Source organism: Somniosus microcephalus, chromosome 1 (genome assembly GCF_052327205.1).
Source record: "Somniosus microcephalus isolate GS21.2 chromosome 1, FLI_Smic_1.0, whole genome shotgun sequence".
NCBI lineage: Eukaryota > Metazoa > Chordata > Chondrichthyes > Squaliformes > Somniosidae > Somniosus > Somniosus microcephalus.
In genome coordinates this window covers 64837127-64850130 of record NC_140987.1, presented here as the reverse complement: position 1 = coordinate 64850130, position 13004 = coordinate 64837127, and the positions used below count along the sequence as shown (strand labels likewise).

The 13004-nt window shown below is 48.6% G+C and overlaps 1 long non-coding RNA gene across 1 annotated transcript; it reads left to right on the top strand.

The window, feature by feature from the left end:
* Window positions 1–2748: 2748 nt before the first annotated feature.
* LOC147124144 (uncharacterized) lies at window positions 2749–12383 on the top strand. Its single transcript, XR_015079619.1, has 3 exons — window positions 2749–3550; window positions 10189–10316; window positions 11178–12383. It is a non-coding gene; the product is annotated as an uncharacterized LOC147124144 (long non-coding RNA).
* Window positions 12384–13004: the final 621 nt, after the last annotated feature.

Here is a 13004-nt window from a genome sequence, read left to right as displayed (position 1 = left end):
CAAAAGGCCAGCGATCGCCACCATCTTTGTGAAGGCTGGAGGGGGCGGGCCTGAGCCGAGCGTCGCCACCGCCACCATCTTAGCAAAGGCGGGCGGGGCGGGAGTCAGCGTCCGCATCATCTTCCGCCCGGAGCGCGACTTGAGTCCTGCCGGGCCTCACGCGGTAGGTTGCACGGCGGCGTCTCTCTGGTCTTGAAGCTGGCTCGGGCGGGGCTCGGGAAGGCGGAGCTTGGGAGGGCACGCGCGTGGGGCTCGGGGATCGGGAGAGCGCAGCGGGAGGGCGGGGCTCCGGAGAGCGGTAGAGCGGGAGGGCGGGGCTCCGGAGAGCGGGAGGGCGGGGCTCCGGAGAGCGGGAGGCCGGTGCTCGGGAGGGCGGGGCTCGGGCTGAGCCATGTCAGTGTGTGGAGCGGCACGGAGCTCCGCGGAGCCATCGGGTCTGCTAGCTCCCCCCCTCCCTTTCTCCCCCCATACCCCCTCCCCTCCCCTCCCCTCTCCCCTTCCTCCCCCCCTCTCCCCCTCCCCTCTCCCACCCCTCCCCACCCCCCTCCCCTCCCCCCTCCCCTCCCCCCACTCCCCCCTCCCATCCCCTCTCCCCTTCCTCCCCTCCCCCCTCTCCCCCCCTCCCCTCCCCCCTCTCCCCCTCCTCTCCCACCCTCCCCTCCCCCCTCTCCCCCCACACCCCCTCCCTCCCCACACCCCCCTCCCCTCCCCCCGTTCCCCTGCCCCTCCCCCCTCCTTCCCCCTCCCCTCTCCCCCCCTCCCCCCCTCCCCCTCCCCCCCTCCCCACCCCCTCTGCCCCATCCCCTCACCCCCCTCCTCCACTCCCTCCCCCCTCCCCCTCCCCTCCCCCTCCCCCCCAGTCAATCGCTCTCTCTCTCTTCCCCCCAATCGCTCGCTCTCTCTATCTCCCCCCCAGTCAATCGCTCTCTCTCTCTTCCCCCCCAGTCGCTCGCTCTCTCTCTCTCTCCCCCCCAGTCGCTCGCTCTCTCTCTCTCTTCCCCCCAGTCGCTCGCACTCTCTCTCTCCCCCCCAGTCGCTCACTCTCTCTCTCTCCCCCCCAGTCAATCGCTCTCTCTCTCTTCCCCCCAATCGCTCACTCTCTCTCTCTCCCCCCCAGTCAATCGCTCTCTCTCTCTTCCCCCCAGTCGCTCGCTCTCTCTCTCTCCCCCCCAGTCAATCGCTCTCTCTCTCTTCCCCCCAGTCGCTCGCTCTCTCTCTCTCTCTTCCCCCCAGTCGCTCTCTCTCTCCCCCCCCAGTCAATCGCTCTCTCTCTCTTCCCCCCAGTCGCTCGCTCTCTCTCTCTCTTCCCCCCAGTCGCTCTCTCTCTCTCTTCCAGCAACAACATTCCCTCAAAAATCCCCTCAGCACCGCCGGGCACTTCAGCTAGTACTTTTATATATCTCAACTTCCTACAAATCCTCTCCCTCTATCTTATCAATATTGTTTTGCATGTTATATGCATTTCCTGTTATGCTTTGACTTTTGCTTGGTGAATCAGCATCAGATCTTATTACATTTTTGAATACAGCAAATGTAACAAATATACAAGGAAAGTGGTTAGGAAAAAAGTCATCTTGATGCGCTTAGTCCTAATAAGCTGCTTTTATAGTAATAAAGGTGCTATGTTGAGCAAAATCATGGGTATGTGTGTGTGTAGCCAGAACTGACGACCAGGATTCAGCACTTCCAATTCAATGCTAACCCTTAATTGGAGGGTGATTGGCACTGATGAAAACACGATCTAGATGGAATTTCAAAGGAAAGTGGGTGGGGGAAAAGAATGGATTAAGGGCATTGTTTCCTCTGAATTAATTTACCTTTTTCTTTGTAGAATTTAACACAAGCTCAAAGGAGTGCATATGATTTTTCTATTTTCAATGTATTCATTCAGGATGGCCCTTTTCACATTACTTCAGTAGCTAAAGTGTCACTTAAACACTGCAGTGATTTTAATAAGTTCAAAAAGAATTCATCATATGCAAAATACTCTTCAAAAATTAGGGAAGTCTTGGTTGGATCTGTCATAAGGCAACAGGACATGCTGATATCTTAAATGACAGATGTTGAGCTGTAATCTTCACTGGGATATCAGTGTAGAGAGTTGAGTCCTCGAGGTCACCATTGGACCATGTGCTGTTTCTCTCCATCTCTTTTTCTTAGGCTGAGCCTGTGTTGCTTAATATAGTAATGTAGTGTTTTCAGTTAGATTTGTCGCACCCTTTCTAGAATACTTTAATTTTCTAAAAGCTGGATGTGCCCAAAATGTTGCTTCCATTGTACCAGATTTGACTTGATGTCTTGAGTTTTCCTGAAAAGCAGTGATGTAATTCTGAGAAAGAGCTGCTCTTCTGTTAAGTCCTAACCATTTTTACTAAAGCTTGGCAACTTTTATTTGTAGTCGAGGAAATAAATGACTGTGCTTAATGTGTTTAGATCTTTAATACCATTAAATGTTTGTATTATATTTTGTACATAAAAGACTTGTTTGAATGTTGCTATTGTACAAATTCCATGCCCAAATTAGAGGCTGCAGGGAATGAATGACTCCCATTCATGGACACAGACATTGTACATGGTTGCACACATTTTTTTTTTGGAGGAAGGCTATATGAAAACTGTATTACAACTATTGGTGAATCTATCATCCCAAGGACTCTATTCAAACTCTTACCTGAAGGCTGCACAAGTGCATTCCTGTATTGTCTGCTGACTGTAGGTTTTATGTTGAACTGAGCTGGCACCAAGTCAATAACACTTGCCCATTGATTGCCAAGTGTTTCCCCTGCTGCTTGACCTTGCCATAGGGGAAGTTTGTACAATTTGGGCCTGGTTTTACACTTAGAAATTTGCACTTGTCAAGATTTCAAATCCCTTTATTTGTCCAACTTTTGGCTAGTTTTTTTTGCTACAGGAACCACTGACATCAAGCAGAAGCCTGCAGAACCTTCCGATCCAGTCTTTTTACAATGTGGTTTAAAAATTGTAATTTAGTTGAATAACCCTGGATTGTTGATTCAGTCATCACAAGTTACAATTCCTTTCAGTCATGATAAGTTACAATTCCTGTTAAACTACACCTTGCCAGCAGCAATTCTTTAGTTTGGGTTTCTGGAAAGGTGATAGCCCAAAATTCATGGCATAGCAGTTCATTCTCTCAAGATCGTGGCCTAAGAACAATCAGTCTTTGTGCAGGTGCTTTAGCTGGGCTGTATAATTCACCTCAAACATGTACTGTGGCCTCCTGCTGGGAAACCACCATAAGCAATGCAAGTTTAATAGTCAAGTAATTTCTAAATCCTTCCACGACCAGTGAGCACCGCAGGGAATAGAGGCCCCAATGTTAATATGGAGATGACTTCCGAGCTGAGGGGTGGAATTGCGTGGGTGAAACCGGGAAGTCAACTCAATAGGTCGGAATCTATGATCTCAACTAAATTGAACCAATTCTTTTTTTCTTCCAGGTTTCACGTAGTGGGCATGATGCGCACCTGCATGATGCACACCTGCATGATGCGATCTCAGCTGTATTTAAAGGGAAAACGCACAAATGGTAACTGGAGGTGTTCAGGATGGATGCTGGATGTAGAGCAAGGATAGCACTTAGATTCAATGACGCATCCCTGGAATTACTGCTGGGTGCAGTCAGGAGCAAAAGGGACATACAGCAATGGCAGGAAGAAACCTGCTGCTGTCACTAAGAAGGCATGGTTGGAGGTAGCTGAGGCAATGAGGAGCAGGAGCATTATGCCCTGGTCATAGATCAAATCAAATCAAATCAAATCAACTTTTATTGTCATTGTTAGTGCACAAGTGCAGTACAATGAAATGTAAGCTTGTGGTTGCAATGTAGGAAGCGGTTTAATGACCTAACCAGGCCAGGACACTCTCTTGCTAAACGTTCTCCATTGCATCACGCCTCTCACCCACTGAACTTTTAGCAGCACCCACCCTTCACTTTCTTTGCATTTCATTACTTCCCCATTAACCCATCCACCATTGTCACTCACCCCAATCTTTATGCAGTGTAATGCATCTGTCTCATCGTCACCCTCACCGAATGCACTGCATCCATCGGGTGAATACATAGATACATAGATACATAGAAGATAGGAGCAGGAGTAGGCCATTCGGCCCTTCGTGCCTGCTCCGCCATTCGATGAGATCATGGCTGATCTTTTAATTCAGTATCCCGTCCCCGCCTTCTCTCCGTAACCCTTAACCCCTTTTGCCCGTAGAAATATATCTAATTCCCTCTTAAATATATTTAATGAGCTGGCGTACACTGCCCTCTGTGGCAATGAGTTCCACAGGTTCACCACTCTCTGAGTGAAGAAATTCCCCCTCATCTCTGTCCTAAATGGTTTAGCCCTTATCCTTAAATTATGTCCTCTAGTTCTGTTCTCACCCGCCAAGGGAAACATTCCTTCTGCATCCAGTCTGTCTAGACCTGTCAGAATTTTATACACTTCTATGAGGTCCCCTCTCAATCTTCTAAACTCCAGTGTGTACATCCCTAAACTACATAGTCTCTCCTCATAGGTCATTCCCGCCATTCCTGGTATCAGCCTGGTGAATCGCCGCTGCACCCCCTCCATGGCAAGAACATCCTTCCTCAGATGAGGCGACCAAAACTGTACACAGTACTCGAGGTGTGGTCTCACCAGTGCCCTGTACAGCTGCAGCAAGGTATCCCTGTTCCTGTATTCTAACCCTTTTGCTATGAAGGCCAGCATACCGTTTGCCTTCTTGACCGCCTGTTGCACCTGCATGCTCGCCTTCAGTGACTGGTGTACAAGAACACCCAGGTCTCTCTGTACTTCCCCCTCTCCCAATCTATTGCCATTTAAATAATAATTTGCCCTCCCGTTCCTGCACCCAAGGTGGATAACTTCGCACTTGTCCACATTATAGTGCATCTGCCATTTATCCGCCCAATCGCCCAGTCTGTCCAAATCGCTCTGGAGCTTCCTGGTCTCTTCCTCTGAGCCCACCCCCCCTCCTAGTTTAGTGTCGTCTGCAAATTTGGAAATGCTGCATCCGACTCCCTGATCCAGGTCATTAATGTAAATTGTGAACAGCTGGGGGCCCAGGACAGATCCCTGTGGTACCCCACTTGTTACTGCCTGCCATTCAGAAAATGAGCCGTTTATTCCAACTCTCTGTTTTCTATCTGACAGCCAGTTCCCTATCCACGCCAAAACTTTCCCCTTTATCCCATGAGCCTCAATTTTCCATGCTAATCTTTTATGTGGGACCTTATCGAAGGCCTTTTGGAAGTCCAGGTACACCACATCTACTGGCTCTCCCCCATCTATTCTACCAGTTACTCCCTCAAAAAATTCCAATAGATTAGTCAAGCACGATTTACCCTTTGTAAATCCATGTTGACTCTGTCCTATCCTGTCCCCATTTGCTAAGTGCTCCGCTATTTCATCCTTAATGATGGACTCCAGCATTTTGCCCACAACTGATGTAAGGCTTACAGGTCTGTAATTACCTGCTTTTTCCCTACCCCCCTTTTTGAATAGTGGGGTCACGTTAGCTACCCTCCAATCCATCGGCACTGTTCCCGAGTCTAATGAATTCTGAAAAATCATCCTTAGTGCATCCGCTATCTCTAGGGCCACCTCCTTCAGTACCCTAGGATGCATGTTATCAGGCCCTGGGGATTTGTCCACCTTCAATCCCTTTAGCTTCCTTAACACCATATCCTTAGAGATATTGATTTGCGTCAGTTCCTCCTTTGCCAATGTCCCTATTTTTCCCGATATCCCAGGGAGGTTTTTTGTGTCTTCCTTCGTAAAGACTGACCCAAAGTATGCATTTAGTTGATCTGCCATTTCCTTATTTCCCATTATATATTCCCCCGTATCTGACTGCAATGGACCAACTTTGGTTTTCACCAGTCTTTTCCTTTTGATATACTTATAAAAGCTTTTGGAGTTAGTTTTTATATTTTCCGCCAGCTTGTTTTCGTAAGCTATTTTGCCCCTCTTGATTATGCCCTTTGCCCTCCTTTGCTCTATCTTAAACTGTTCCCAATCTTCCGCTCTGGCGCTTTTTTTGGCTATTTTATACGCCCTATCTTTGGATTTTATGCTGTCTCTAATTTCCCCTGTTATCCACGGTTGAGTCACCTTTTTAGATTTCCTTTTATGCCAGATTGGTATAAACAATTTTTGCAATTTTGTCATTCTATCTTTAAATGTTTGCCATTGTTTATCTACCTCCAGTCCTCCCAGGAACGTTGTCCAATCAGACCTACTCAGTTCCCGTCTCATGGCATCATAATTCCCCTTGTTTAAATTCAGGACCTTAGTCTCTGAGTCAATTTCTTCGCTCTCCATTTCGAGTGAGAAATCGATCATGTTATGATCGCTCTGACCCAAGGGTCCCCGTACAACAAGATTACTGATTAGTCCCTTCTCATTGCACAGTACCCAGTCCAATATAGCCTGTTCCCGAGTTGGTTCCTCGACATATTGATCCAGATAACCATCCCTCAAACACTCAAGGAATTCCTCCTCCTCATTATTTTTACTGATTAGGCTAGTCCAATCTATATGTAAGTTAAAGTCACCTATGATGACAGCTGTGCTCTTATTGCACGCTTCTCTAATTTCCCTCGTGATGCCCTCCCTAACCTCTATTTTACTATTTGGAGGCCTATATACCACTCCTATTAATGTTTTTCGCCCCTCGCTATTTCTTAGCTCCACCCATATAGATTCTGTATTAACTGAGTTAATATCCTTCCTTTCAATTGCATTTATCCCCTCTTTTACTAGCAATGCTACCCCTCCTCCCTTTCTTTTTTGTCGATCCTTCCTAAATACTGAATACCCCTGTATGTTAAGCTCCCAGCCCTGCTCACCCTGCAACCATGTTTCCGTAATCCCAATTAGGTCATAATTATTAACCTCTATTTCCACAGCTAATTCATCTACCTTGTTCCTGATGCTTCTCGCATTAAGGTATAAAACCCTCAGGCTTTTTTTATGCTCACATTTTTTATGAATTAGTTTGGCCCTTTGTTTTTTGTTCCTCACCCTTTTATCATTTATTTCTGTCTGCCTTTCACTTTCCTCTATTTCACTACATAGGTTTCTAGCCCCCTGCCATACTAGTTTAAATGCTCCCGAACTGCTTTATCAAAAATTACCCCGAGAACATCAGTTCCATCTCTGCACAGGTGTAGACCGTCCCTTTTGTATAGGTCACACCTACCACAAAACTGGTTCCAATGCCTCAAAAATTTAAAACCCTCCCTCTTACACCACTGCTCAAGCCACGTATTTAGCCTAACTATCCTGTTCTCTGTACTCTTACTAGCACGTGGCACTGGTAGTAATCCAGAGATTACTACCTTCGAGGTCCTACTTTTTAGCTTGGCTCCTAACTCCCGAAATTCTACTTGTAGGACCTCTTCCCTTTTTTTAGCTACGTCGTTGGTACCAACATGTATCACGACAACTGGCTGTTCCCCCTCTCCCTCCAGAATGTTCTGCACCCGCGCCGAGACATCCTTGACCCTTGCACCAGGGAGGCAACATACCATCCTGGAGTCTCGGTCGCGACCACAGAAACCCCTATCTATTCCCCTTACAATCGAATCCCCTATTACTATAGCCCTGCCACTCTTTTTCCCTCCCTTCTTTGCAACAGAGCCAGTCATGGTGCCATGAGCCTGGCTGCTGGTGCCTTCCCCCGATGTGTCACCCCCCCCGACAACAGTACCTAAGGCGGTGAACCTGTTGCTAAGGGAGACAACCCCAGGGGATTTCTGCACTACCTTCCTGCCCTTGCTCTGCCTTTTGGTCACCCATGTACTGTCTACGCTGGCCTTAACCTGCGGTGTGACCAACTCACTAAATGTGCTATCCACACCCCTCTCAGAATCGTGGATGCTCCAAAGTGAGTCCATCTGCAGCTCAAGGGCCGTCATGCGGTCCCACATGAGCTGCAGCTGGACACACTTCCTGCACACATAGTCGTCAGGGACACAGGAAGCGTCCCTGATTTCCCACATGTTACAGGAGGAGCATGACACAGGTCCGAGCTCTACTGCCATGACTTAACCCTTATATTACTTTTAATTTTCTAGTTTTAGTTTATTTATCGACTTTTGTTTTCCCGAAGCTTACTTAGACCAATGTATACTGTACTCCTCTTATTCCTTTTTAAACTCACCAAATCCCACTAGTTTTGGTTTTACTTCCTAGGAAGGTTTGAGGAAAGTACTTACCAGTTAGTCTTACCTCCCTGGTCTTTCGCTGACTTCCCGGTCTTGTGTCCCCTTGGTCCTACGCCGACTTCCCGCTCCTCCCGGTTCCTGCCCTGCTGAAAAGAAACTGAGACCAAAAAATTTGTGACCTCTGTTTTTAGACAGCTGCTAAAAGACTACTAGGTTAGAGGAGGGGGGCGGTGGGGGTTCCTACTCTGTAGGAACTCGGGTTTAAGCCACCACCCTCCTTAAATACCTTTCACCTGGGTGCTTCCCACCAGGTCCGCTTCTGAAAAAAAGCTCAAGAGCTGGACTTCCGCCTCAGCTGTTTTTTAAATGGCCCCGAGTCTCGCCGACTGCTGCCTCTCCGCTGCTGCTCTCTCCCGACTGGTCTCGGGCCTCGCTGGTCGCCGGGTTTCCTGCCGAGCTCCTCCTCGCTGCTCCCGCTGGTCCCGACTGGTCTCGGGCCTCGCCTCTCTCCGGTTTTTATACCGGTCTCACACTGCTCCCGACTGGTCTCGGGCCTCGCTGGTCGCCGGGTTTCCTGCCGAGCTCCTCCTCGCTGCTCCCGCTGGTCCCGACTGGTCTCGGGCCTCGCCTCTCTCCGGTTTTTATACCGGTCTCACACTGCTCCCGACTGGTCTCGGGCCTCGCTGGTCGCCGGGTTTCCTGCCGAGCTCCTCCTCGCTGCTCCCGCTGGTCCCGACTGGTCTCGGGCCTCGCCTCTCTCCGGTTTTTATACCGGTCTCACACTGCTCCCGACTGGTCTCGGGCCTCGCTGGTCGCCGGGTTTCCTGCCGAGCTCCTCCTCGCTGCTCCCGCTGGTCCCGACTGGTCTCGGGCCTCGCCTCTCTCCGGTTTTTATACCGGTCTCACACTGCTCCCGACTGGTCTCGGGCCTCGCTGGTCGCCGGGTTTCCTGCCGAGCTCCTCCTCGCTGCTCCCGCTGGTCCCGACTGGTCTCGGGCCTCGCCTCTCTCCGGTTTTTATACCGGTCTCACACTGCTCCCGACTGGTCTCGGGCCTCGCTGGTCGCCGGGTTTCCTGCCGAGCTCCTCCTCGCTGCTCCCGCTGGTCCCGACTACCTCACCATAACTCACTCACAGGTCTGTTTTTTCACCCCTTGTAGGAGAAGAGAGTGCAAAACACAAGGGAGAGGGAGAGGACTGGAGGTGGGCCGCCTCAAATAGGAAAGCTCACAGAGGAGGATGTATTGATTCCTTCGTGGGTTCAATGACGAGACATTTATGAAAGAGAATGTCTTTTAATCTAAAGTCTGTTCAACTCTTTATACAGCATTTACAGGGGACATCATGCTAGTGATGCATCTAGAATGAAACTGAAACTAAAGTAAACTGCCTTGCTTGTCTCTATCACATGCCCTCTGCTGGTCAGGCACAATCAATCAATACATGCAAACATGCTGGTAAGGCATCATAATCAAACAGGCAAATACCAGCTCTATTTGCTGATATCATTACATCTCCTTTTCTTAAAACAAAAGTATTTTACTTTTAACTAACAACATGTTTTCTTTGTATTAATCTGCATTTTAACTGTAACACTTAATGACATATTTCATGTGAACACACAAAGCAAGGTTAGAAAACCTTGATCATGATAATGATAATGTAAGTTCATTAAGTGTTACAGTTAAAATGCAGATTAATACAAAGAAAACATGTTGTTAAGGCATCATAATCAAACAGGCAAATACCATCTCTATTTGCTGATATCATTACAGAGGACGCCCTGGAGATAAGTGGTACATCTGCATCCCTCTCGGTTGGAGATGGAGGGACAGGGAGCTCACAGATAGCTGGTGACAGAATTACAAATATCTCTGACACACATATGCTGACTTTATTTAGTCAATGACTGAACAATGAGAAGACTGAGTATGGCGATTGTGAAGATTGTGACTTTGCCATGACTAAATCATATCCCTTTCTTTTGTCTTCCAGAGCCGCCACACATATAGCAAGTGTCGCATGACATCCATGAGGACGATTCCTGATAGGACTTCATTCTTTCTGAGGATATACCGTCACAGGACGTACAGCCAAGCACCAGCGCAGATACTCGCACTTCGGTGGGTCTACTTAGACAGTTAGTTGGGTTTTCACCTGGTGATTCACACCTCACAAGTGAGCCCGAGCAAACACTGGTGGCAGGGACAGCTGTGGAGAGTCTGCGTCGGGGGGCGCAATCTTCTCCAAGCTCTGCTCAGCTGGACACAGTTGCTGAACCCCAGGGGCTAGCATTGAGAAGGAGAATGCTGGAGGTGCATCAGCAACTTGGCCAGGTACTGACAAACATGCCACGTACACTCTCCACAATAGCGGAGAGGACGGAGGAGTCTAACTCGATCGCTAATGGTTTGGTGGTGCAGAGAATTGCAAGAATGTCTGCCTGGGAGAGATTGGCTGCCTCCATGGAGCTTCAAGCATGGCTCTCAAGTGAATCCATGCAGACCATGACCACGGCCGTGCAGTCTTTGGATGCCAACCTATCTGCCACCTTAAACAGGATGACAGATATTGTATCCATGGCCTTACAATGCGCCACTGATCTTCACCAAGCTGGTCTGCTGCAGAATGGTAAGAGTGATGTGGCACTGGCCCAGGAGAGGGATGGTGGTGAAAGGGGACATAGAAGTGGGAATTCCACTGAAAGCGCTCCCACTGCTTATTTATTGTATTAGTGTTTGGTTCACTGCCACCTCTCTTCTAGGAATGCCCACTTTGAAGAAGTTCTGCTCTTCTCTCCGACGGGATTTCCGTTTGTCTCTTCAAACTTGTTCATCTTCATTGCTTTCAGTTTCCCTTCTCGTGTTTGATCAGGTATCTGCCAAGACTCGGTTTCACAGCCACATCTCTTTCCTCAGCAACTGTCTCCGGTTCTGGCTTATTCCACGTGGATTCTAACTGAACTTCCACCCTTCGTGTTTCAGATCCACCCAGGATTACAAATATCTCCAAGATATTCATTGTTCCTCGAACTACAGCTCTCGCCATATCTTGAGATCCACGCTCAACGCCATGCGCCACCACATGAACACTCTCGACCTCTCTCTTCAGTAGCACCGACGCACTCTATCTCAAAGCTGTCCGGGTCCACAGGGCCATTTCATCCTTCAATTCATCCGACGCTTCAACAACAAACTTTTTTTTTTCCTTTCTGATGTCAAGGATCGCAAGCTTCATCAACTTTTGAACACCAACGCCCCTCCGGAACCTTCTTCTCCTTCACTTTTCTCTGACCCCCCTTCTCCCAATCTCACCCCCTGCCACGTTTTCACTATCCCCCCTGACCTTCCCCTCTCTGACCCCGAACGATCAGTCCTCAGCAAAGGCCTGAGCTTCATCCCCTTACGCCCCCATCTCCATGGATTTCGAGCTCAGCACGATGCTGAGCTCTTTTTCCGTCGCCTTCATCTCTGAGCCCACTTCTTTGGCCAGCAGTCTTCCGCTCGCACAGCTGACCCTTTCTCCTGCTTTCAAAATTTTCGTTCTACCTGGACCCCGCCCTCTGGCCTCTTACCCTCTCTAGATTTTTTCATTGCTAACTGCCGACGTGACATCGGCCGTCTGAGGAAATCTACATGATATAAGGGGTTAATTTCAAGTGCTTGCTGGGTAAAAGTTTTCAGACTTGACACTGGGCAAGTGTCGATGTGTAACTAGAGCTATTGCACGTACTCGGACTACAGCCAAGAACAGATGTCTGCCCACCTAATGAGAATGTAGAAGTGAAATAATGAGTTCCTTTGATGTACCAATGACCTGATAACTTGTGACCGTAAGCAAAGCTAGCCTCCCAATATATGATTAAAGAGGACCTCCGGTTACACGATTCATGCCCTGTTATAGGTTAACGGTTGACTTATGTGTCCAGGATCCTTCTGTCAATATGTTATTTCTACCTGATGATTAATCTAAAATGTATCCTGATAGAGGAACAAAGGAATGTCAATCAAACTTGTTTGTTACACTGTATAAATATGGAATGCTTATGCTGTATCATTGGAATAGTAGCCTCACCCCTTGAGTAGAGGTGCTGATTCCCCTTGCAAGAAGTGAAATAAAAGGCCTGTCCGTCTGACGAATCCAAGTGTGTATTGAGTCATTACCCAGAGCTAAGAAGTAAGGCACTTCTACACGTCTCAATTTCTCTGCTCCCCTCTCTCACTCCAACCTACCTCCCTCTGAACTTGCAGCACTCCATTCTCTCCGATCCAACCCTAACATTATCATTAAATCTGCTGATAAGGGTGGTGCTGTTGTTGTTTGGCAAACTGACCTCGACCGTGCGGAAGCTGAAAGCCAACTCTCCGACACCTCCTCCTACCTCTGCTTGGACCATGACTCCACTAGCAAACATCAAGCCATTGTTTCCAAGACTGTCACTGACCTCATCTTCTCTGGAGATCTTCCCTCCATGGCTACCAATCTCATAGTCCCCCAACCCCACACAGCCCGCTTCTACCTCCTTCCCAAGACCCACAAACAGGACTGCCCTGGTAGATCCGTCGTTTCAGCCTGTACTTGCCCCATGGAACTTATCTCTTCCTATCTCGACTCTATTTTTTCTCCCCTTGTCCAGTCTCTTCCCACCTACATTCGCGACTCTTCTGACGCCTTCCGTCACTTTAAAAGTTTCCAGTTTCCTGGCCCCAACCGTCTCCTTTTCACTATGGACGTCCAATCCCTCTACACCTCCATCCCCCACCAGGATGGCCTGAGGGTGCTCTGCTTCTTCCTTGAACAGAGGCCCAACC